General features: G+C 46.9%; 1 long non-coding RNA gene across 2 annotated transcripts in view; it reads right to left on the minus strand.

The window, feature by feature from the left end:
- LOC147621428 (uncharacterized) overlaps positions 1 to 8,982 on the minus strand; it is a 46,196-nt gene extending 37,214 nt beyond the window's left edge. Inside the window, exons 1-2 of one of the 2 annotated variants that reach the window (XR_015269824.1) lie at positions 8,877 to 8,982; positions 8,654 to 8,768 (exon numbers count right to left, since the gene is read on the minus strand). This is a non-coding gene — a long non-coding RNA (uncharacterized LOC147621428). The remainder of the gene's footprint in view (positions 1 to 8,653; positions 8,769 to 8,876) is intronic. The other variant, XR_015269825.1, reaches the window with a different exon arrangement.
- Positions 8,983 to 9,238: the final 256 nt, after the last annotated feature.

The following is a 9,238-nucleotide window of genomic DNA, read 5'->3' on the forward strand; positions in this document are numbered from 1 at the left end:
CTTTCATCTCTTCTCCACAATGGCCAACATACCATCGCGCTTCTCCTCGTCGATGGAAGGAGAAGCGCGCAACTCTGCTATGGCCTCTCTCATGAAGTGAACGAGAAGGCCCATGGTGGCTCCCTCCACGTCGGTCATCTGCAATACCCTATAGAAGGGCGTGACCACAATGACAATAGTGTGGACCGACTGCCAAAACTCCTCCTTTAGGCAAAGCCGTTGCATGGCTTTGGCCTTCACCGATTCTCGCTCATCCCACTCATTCCACATTGTGGAGACCACTGTTTGGCGAAGAGAGGATTTCACATCGTGGAGGCGCTCCAAGGGAGCCACATGTAGGCAAAGCGTGTACATGAAGGCTTCTTCAATTCCAACTTGCTATGTTCATGGAACATGGCAAGCACCTTCACCTTTGTGGTGAAGAAGGTGACAATAGAGATAGCTTCGGTCATTACTTCCTTCATCCACACTAACTTGCCCATAATATCCTCCATGAGCAAGTCAACGCAATGGGAGGCACAAGGCGTCCATACTATGGAGGGATAGTCTTCCTCCAGCAATTTCCCCATCCGACGGCAATTTGAAGTGTTGTCGATGATGACTTGCACCACATTCTCCAATCTGACCTACATGTCACAATGCACATGAATGGATGCAATGAGCGTATGCGGTATGAGACTTAGTCATGACATATCCACATATCATATATACTAAAGCCTAAACTTTAAACTTTAAAGACTTGAGTGCAATTTGAAACTTACCTCCATGATGGCTTGCTTAATATGGAGATATATGAATGCACCCGATGTTTTCCTCCCCGCCTTTCCGGAATCCACGCCCCACACAAAGTATGTGCCAAGAGGGCAAGAGACAAGTATGTTGATGATGCCTCTCTTCTTCCGGTCACTCCATCCGTCGGAGAGGATGCTACACCCATACTTGGACCATGCCACCCGCACGGGATTGAGAGATCTATCAATTCTCTCCCTCTCATCCACAAGCCTCTTCGTGCCCATGTCATGATAGGAGACGCCGGTCCATCCTTCACATGGGCCCACATTTGCAATGGCTTTCACCATTGACTTCCATTGATCTACGTTGAGCACATGGAATGAGCGATTGCACTCAATAATGGTGCATGCAATCTCTATATCCGCTAGCCGTTGCCGTTCTCGGAGATGTGATAGAGAAGAAGAGAACCCCCCGGTGGCTTGGGCTAGAGTGGCTTGCCTCATGGGAGACTCAAGCCTTTGTCTCTTTGAGGAGGCGGAGGCGGCACCAATGGAGGCGGCGGGGGAGGATGTATCACAAGGCAAGGAAATGACCTCATCATCCGCCCTTGAGCTTCTACCACTATCACGGTGAGCACCCAATCCACCCTTGATCTTGTTGAAGATCTCATCGGATATAGCAGGGGAGACTTCCCTGCATGGCGCAACTTGCCCCCGCACCTTTCCAAGATGTTGGAGAAGCCTAGTAACTCCACTTGTGTATTGTTTGCCACAATACTTACAAGTCCACCTATATGACTTGGACTTTCCATCGGCTTTCTCTACATGGATAGCATGCACACTGAAGGCTTCATTCTTCTCCCTCGTCATTGTGAGAGAGAGAGAGAGAGAGAGAGAGAGAGAGAGAGGCTTGAGAAAATGAGAGAGTGACCTAGCCTGCCTCTGCATGAATGCCGATATCAACCTGTACACCAAGCTCCCAAGTCAATGCTCATCCTAGGGATGAAGACTCCTGTGCCTGTACCCTGTAATCCAGAAGGCCATCTACTTGGGGAATAGGAGTGGCTCACCTTGCCAAGTAACCACATCCCCCTCTCAAAGTGAACACCCTGAGAACCTAAAGGAAACACCTGTACACCAGCAAAACTATTCTGAACTGGCACAATCCTTGTAGACCCCCTCTGCTGTCGAGAAAGGACTAACTGTCTTCCACACACACCTCGAGGATGTGAATCCAAGTGTGCACCCATGAGTCTGAAAACTCTGACAAAGCAAAGATTGGCCGAGCAAGGGCTCAAGGCCATGTGGGAAGGCACCATTCCTGGAAAAGAACACCTACCTCCACTGCCTCCAAAAACGCAGATGAGATATGCAAAAAAAAACGCTGCTGTAAACAGCCGGCAGCACGTGTACCAAGACGAAGAGAGGGAAGAGGAAAACACAGCACCTTCAGCACCTCCTCTGGCTGCCCAAGATCTGCAGAAAACGCAGCACGTGTATCTCCCGTACTCGCTGCCCCATATCTGCAGAAAATGCAGCACTAGGGGGCTGCCCTCCACCTCTTCACAAGGTCATAACACTTAACTGTAGGGGCTGCCGACAGCACCTTCTCCAGAGAAAAATGCAGCCAGCATGTCAGTACCTCCTCTGGCTGCCCCAGATCTGCAGAAAACGCAACCATCACCTTTGGCTGCCCCAGACCTGTAAAACGCTGCCAGTGGAGGCTGCCCTTCACATGCTCACAAGGGCAGAAAACGCAGCCTTAAGGGTAGGTCCTCTGGCCACCCCAGACAAGGCCACAACGCTCCCTACTCCCCTGGAACCAGCAATATCAAAAAACGCAGAAATCCTTCTCTCTCAGAAAAAACGCCAGAACACCTTCTGTAGAAGAGCCTCAACCCGGTGCTCTAATACCATGTCAAAAGTGTGCAACGGAAAGCATCAGACATAGGCACAGAGAGAAAGAAAACGAATCTACATAATGATGAAGCAACAATGATACAAACAGCCCTATGCAAGGGGTGGTCCCCGTAAGTGAGGGCATGATGAGCTACTCCCTTGAGGGAGGACCCGGGCCTGGAAGCCCCTGTCAAGGTATCTACAAGTGAGAAAGAGCCTGGCCTTATATAGCTCCTACTGGAGCTGGCCGACCGGCTCTAGAAAAAGACCCACGACTGGACAAAATAAATGTGAGAAATGGGTGGCCAACCCTACAACCAAGGGCCTCAACATGAGGAAAAAATATGGTGCTGCCCGGGATAAATCTGGGCACCCCTGATACACAACTTGGGCACACTACTAGGAGATGAATAATGCTAACAAAAGCATGGTCCACCAACATCAATCTCTACAAGAGCATAGTGGCACTATATAGGATCCAGAAGAGTGAGGAGTTTATCCAACTATTGGAGAACAAGTTGGCTGCTTGCCGACAAGAGATCCAAGCAAGAACAACAGCACATACAATGGTAAGTCCATCCATAGATAAAGCTCAATAGGAGGGAGTGTCCAAGGATGCCAGAAAGCTTTCAAGAGAGAGTGGTATCGGTGATAGAGTTCCCAAGTAAGGATTAAGTGGGAGGGGATGTCATGTGCATGCTCTCCCAAGTGTGACGTGAACATGCTTCTACCCATTGGCCACCTCAAAGGTAGAGTACATGGCTAGATTCATGTGTTTCTAAGGGCTATTGTGCCAGATCATCGTAATATTGTCCAGAAGCCCAATGAGCAGCGCCCAATGTGGACAGAGTTATTGGGTTATCGTATGAACACACTTAGTGGGACATTATTATTACAGTTGTAGAGCTGGTAACAAACTCACCAACATTAGACACTATAAATAGAGTGTAGGTTAAGCCATATTCATTCATTGATTAGTCAGTTCTCATTGAGTTATTGAGAACTCGAGAGCAATGCTACCATTGAGATCTCTATTCAACATTGTATATACTTTACGCTAGTAATACATGGTAGATTAGGTCATCTCTCTCCACTATGTATTGAGCATGAAGAAAGCCACAGTTTGTGCATGGGTTTAAGTCTCTAATTAGGTGATAATCGCAATCAATCAATTTATAAACACGCTTTTGCAATCACCCATGTTACAAATGGAGTCCCAATTTTGTACAATTTTGTAAGAGTTATACTAAGTTTGTCATGGAGAATGATGATTCTTAAAGGGGGAGACACGTTAGCAAAAGGTCGGAAAATAATAATTCCTAAAAGGGGGAGAGAATGTTACGACTCCTCTATTTACACGCTGGCAAAGGGTGGGACGTGCGGATAATGGGGGGGGAATCCATGACGGCATACAAATGCACATCATCGTTTATGGGATTAAGTGTAAACACGGTTGTAGGCCAAAGATCCATTGATGTGTAGCCAGCACACGGTACCAAGGGGGCACAAGGGGCACGTGAGTATGGTGTGTGGCTAGTAAGGTACACAATGGACACCCACGGTACTTGATATTTATATGGTTGGGTGAATTAGCATAGTATGGCATGCTAGGTTTTCTTTTGCTATCTTTATATTTCATCTTCTTCCTTCACTCACGTTTTTGCATGGAGGCTAGTACACAGGAGTTAGGTTTTGCTACATGAGAGCTTGACAAGAAACATTTTTCAACACCCTTTCAACCATTTCCATAGTAATTAGGTCGTTTACCCCCTGCCATTTTGGTTGCTCCACAGAGAACACCCGCCATTCCCTTGCAAATCTCCAAATTTTATGCCGATTTAAGCTTCTCTTTTGTTCTTTTTCCTCACCATTCTCCTATCCCCTAGTCCCCCGTCATGTACTCTTCTATTTTCTTACATCATGAGTTTCTCCTCTCTCTCTTCTTGCCCCCCTCCCCTTTATTTTGTGTCTCCCTTGTTGACATGGAATTACCCTGTTTCAACCGCCTCAAACTCTCGTTTCCATTTCCATTTCCTTGTTTCCCATAACCATGTTGATGGGACTCCATTGGCGAACCTCCTATCTATCAACACCCTCATTTCGGATCAAATGCATGAGCCTTACTGAAAGCACTAAGGCATGGGAGATGTCTCCATTATCTCATTGAAAGCTGATTGTACGGCATCCTCCAAGAGCTTCCAGTAGAGCTGAAAAACAAAATTGGACGGCCATCGTCTCCTGTCGGTATATTTACACTAGGGCCTCTGTTGTGGGTGTGCCCGCCCGATTTAGGTGTTTTCTCATTTTTCCCCACTCTCCATATTTTTCCCTATTTTTTTCCAGGTGTGGGAGGCTGTCCTATGGCTGTTGGCTGATCCAAATGATGGCCAACTGTCCCTGCTGCTCCCCAACTTTTCCTGTGTGCTGGCCGACTGCATGTTGCTGGCAGACTGGAGGGAAATCAGGTCGTGGGTCTTTTTGATGCTGTTGGCTGCCTTTTCTACTAGCCGACTGGCTGATAGGGGCCATATATAATGGCCCCTTGGCCCCCCATACTTTGTATTCTGATCTCAGGATTTTCTCGTGTATATAGCAGAGTTACATGCCTCTCTCTCTCCCTCTCTATTGCTGTGTTTTTATGCAGAGCACTTGCTCTTGTGTTTTCAGATCTTGTCTTCATCTCCGCTGCATATTCTGACATGGTATCAGAGCTCTAGGCTCTTGAAAGATCTTGGGAACTGTGTGAGCAAGAGGGGGGCTGTTTTGTTGCTGATTGGAGGACTGTTTTGGGCCATACGGGAAGAGGAGAAGCAAGAGGAAGGCGGGCTGATTTGCTGGACAGCCACTTGCAAGTTTAATTCTTCATTTTTTCCACCCAACCACCCTTTTCAATTACACCCCCACAATGGCAGATTTACTTAAGATGGCTAAGAAGCATGTGAAGATCCCGACACTCCCCACATTCCCAGTGGACCGTCAGTTGGACGGGTATAGCTACGGCATATGGAAGGTAATGATGGAATCTATTTTGGAGTCTTACGACCTTGCTGATTTCATTGTTGTTGGGGTTCCACGGTCGGAGTTAAGAGTAAGGGGAGTTACCCAGAAGGAACGCGAGGCACAGGCACATATATGGGATCGTGTCAATGCCAAAGTCCGTTCTTTCATTTTCCTCAATTGCACACCACAGGTTTTCAATCATATGTGGTATATGGCAACATTTGGCTTCTCTCTACAACAGGGTATCGACCATGAAGAGGATCTCCTTGGAAGTACAGATGCGGGTGATGAATCCTGCAAAGTCGTCGACGATGCGAGAGCACATCAACAAGCTGTAGGCTCTTCAGCAGGAAGTTCTCCAGGCTAGGAAAGAGATATCATCAGAGGATATGACCATACCGTTGCTGTCACATTTGCCCTCTCAATACTCAGCATTTTACTCTTCGTTGATTACCAGTGGCAGGCTCAACACCATCACATGGGAGGAGCTTGTGCCCATGGTCTTGGACCAGGAGGAAAGATTCACGAACCCTCCACAGGGCGTAGGTTCTGAGGCCTTAATTGGCCAACGGTCGAAAGGCCGTAATAACAAGGGCAAAGGGAAGGCTTCACCAGAGAAGTCTTCTGAGAAGAAGTCCGACTCAGACTATGAGAAACTAAAAGCAGAGATGACCTGTAATGATTGTGGCAAGAAAGGCCACTATTGGAGGCAATGTCCCAAGCAGAGTACCGAGAATGGTGCAGAATCCTTAGCAGCAACCGTGAACACTCCAGCTTTTGTGCACCTAGAGGTTATGGACACCGATGTTTCATTTTCTTCGTGCAGGGAGGAGGTTAGCGGACTCTCCGCTATGGATACTCGCGAGTGGATTCTAGACAGTGGTGCTTCCAGGCACATAACTCCTTCCCGTTCGGCTTTACAAGATCTCTGCAGGTATTTTGGTCACATCCTTACTGGGCATACATCCACTATCCCAGTTCATAGTGAGGGCAGGTTGGAGATAGTTCTCGATGGGGTTGTATGTTCCATCACTCGGTTTTCATTTGTTGTCAGTGCATCAAGTTTGCAAGACTGGCATACAGGTGGAGTTTGATGAGCATTTTGTTGCTCTTCGGAACAAAGCAACAGACCAAGGTTTGGGAAGGCGGAGTGGAGAATGAAGTTTACAAACTTTCAGCACTCTCTCTCCCAGGTCCTCAATTTTGTGATGAGTGGCAGTCTGGTAATGACCACATAAGTATGGATACGCTGCACGTGCAGGCTTTCCCGGACCAGATGGTGGATGGCTTGCCAGGTGATGGCAGCAGTTGTTGGCAAGAACTTTCCAATACAGATGTTGGTAGTTCTTGTGTTTGTTAGTCAAAGGAAACTTTACAAGTAACCGTAGCATTCGAGACAGAGAAACTCCTGTAGTTAAGGAAGCTCTTTCCACGAGGACCTATTGGAAGGCCAGGCAAGTGACAGTTAATTACTTGCAAAAGGAGGTGGATGTTGCACATTCTCCAAGCTTTGTGGTTCCGAATTTAGAGGGAGTGGTTTACAGGTTTTCGAAGGCCTTGAGTGGCCTTCAGCAGGTTTCCAAGACTTGGCATCCCACCGTAACAGTTGTTGATCCTTGTGAGCAGTATTATGCCTCCTTGACTCGGAAGCAAAATGATTCATTGATCTGGTTGCTGAATACCAGTTTGGACGGGAGCTTCCTAATGAGATTGTTGAGCTCATGTTTGCAGAGGACTCTTTGGGAGGCACGATTGCGTATCTTGTGGTTTCTGCAGCATGCGAAGGATCTCACAGGAGTTGATGGATGGAGTCGAAGTGACTCGGATTGGGGAGGAGAGCCAGACACGAGAACATTGACATCAGGCTACAATTTTTCCCTCAGCTCAGGAGTGGTTTCATAGAGCAGTAAGAGGCAGCCAACTATTGCCTTGTCATCGAGACAGAGGCAGAGTACCAGACTGCTTGTGATACTGCTTGCGAGGTTGTGTGGCTACAGAGGTTGCTTGGCGAGATTGGGTTTCCACAAAAGGAGCCCACAGTCATCAAGTGCGATAAGCAAAGTTGTATAGCTATTGCTCGGAACCCGGTCTTCCATGCCAGACCAAGCAATAGAGATACAATATCACTTTGTTCATAAGAAGATCTTGGCTGGTGACATCTTGCTTCTTTATTGTTCGACGAAGGACAATGCGGCGGACCTCTTCACGAAGTCTCTACCTCAGGGCTATGCTCCGGCAGCACTCCACCTCACTGGGGTTGGTTCCGCATCCAAGAGCTGAGAGGGAGTGTTAGCAATCATCTCCTATCTGTATATTTACACCAGGGATTCTGATGTGGGTGTGCCCACCCGATTTAGGTGTTTTCTCATTTTTCCCCACTCTCCATATTTTTTCCTATTTTTTCCAGGTGTGGGAGGATGTCCTGTGGCTATTCGCTGATCTGATGGCCAACTGTCCCTGCTGCTCCCTGACTTTTCCTGTGTGCTGACCGACTGCATGTTGCTGGCCGACTGGAGGTAAATCAGGTCGTGGGTCTTTTTGCTGCTGTCGGTTGCCTTTTCTACTGGCCGATTGGCTGATAAGGGCCATATAAAATGGCCCCTTGGCCCCCCACACTTTGTATTCTGATCTCGGGATTTTCTCTTGTGTATATAGCAGAGTTACACGCCTCTCTCTCTCCCTCTCTATTGATGTGTTTTTCTGCAGTGCACTTGCTCTTGTGTTTTCATATCTTGTCGTCATCTCCGCTGCATATTCTGACACCTCACTGGAAAGCTTCTTTCTTGGGAGGGCTTGGAGAGCCCTGAGAAGGAGGCTACGAGAATGGGCTTAAAGAGATGGAGTGACTATCCCTCGTGTGTACTCCAATGCTGTTTTCAGGCCCCTCCTGCCCCGGCCCACACACACACACACACACACACACAAGATCTTACGACTATGTAAAAATAAGCATCTACAGGCTTTGATTGATGTCTTCCAAAAACAATCTCCCACCAGACATTGTCATACAAAAGAATGCATACCAATAGCACCACCAACGGCACCTCCCATCGCAACTCCAGCAACAACTCTTGTTAGACAGCTATCACGGGCCATAATAGGAACCCTTTTTTTTTCCTTCAAAAGTAGCAAGACAACCTGAAACAGCTAAGCCAAATTGCAGCTTCAGCATACTTCAATAAACCTAATTTTGAGAGAGAGAGAGAGAGAGAGAGAGAGAGAGAGAGAGCGCGCGAGAGAACTCACCTTGAAGAGGGCAGTGTTGAATGTAGTCGGGAAATTTTATTAAACCCCCCCGGGCTCTAAACCCTCGCTTTTATATACAGATAAATACATGTAAATGATAACAAACTATATAAAATGGACCTCCAAGGTTCTCATTTTTACATTTAAACAATATTTTTGCAATTTCAACAAATTTACAAAAAAATTATACATTTTAGTTAGTATCTTAGCTCAAAATTTTGTATATTTTTTAGAAAAAATTAAAAAAAATTAAGTGAGTAGTTCTGTGGTTTATTGAGAAAAATGTTTTCCATCAACATTCCTTGGGCCTCACAATTTGGCCTGCAAATATTCCCACTTTGAATCCCAAATCCACGCTCTTG

This window comes from Cibotium barometz, chromosome 30 (genome assembly GCF_041138505.1).
Source record: "Cibotium barometz isolate CiBa-2024 chromosome 30, ASM4113850v1, whole genome shotgun sequence".
NCBI classification, from domain to species: Eukaryota; Viridiplantae; Streptophyta; class Polypodiopsida; order Cyatheales; family Cibotiaceae; genus Cibotium; species Cibotium barometz.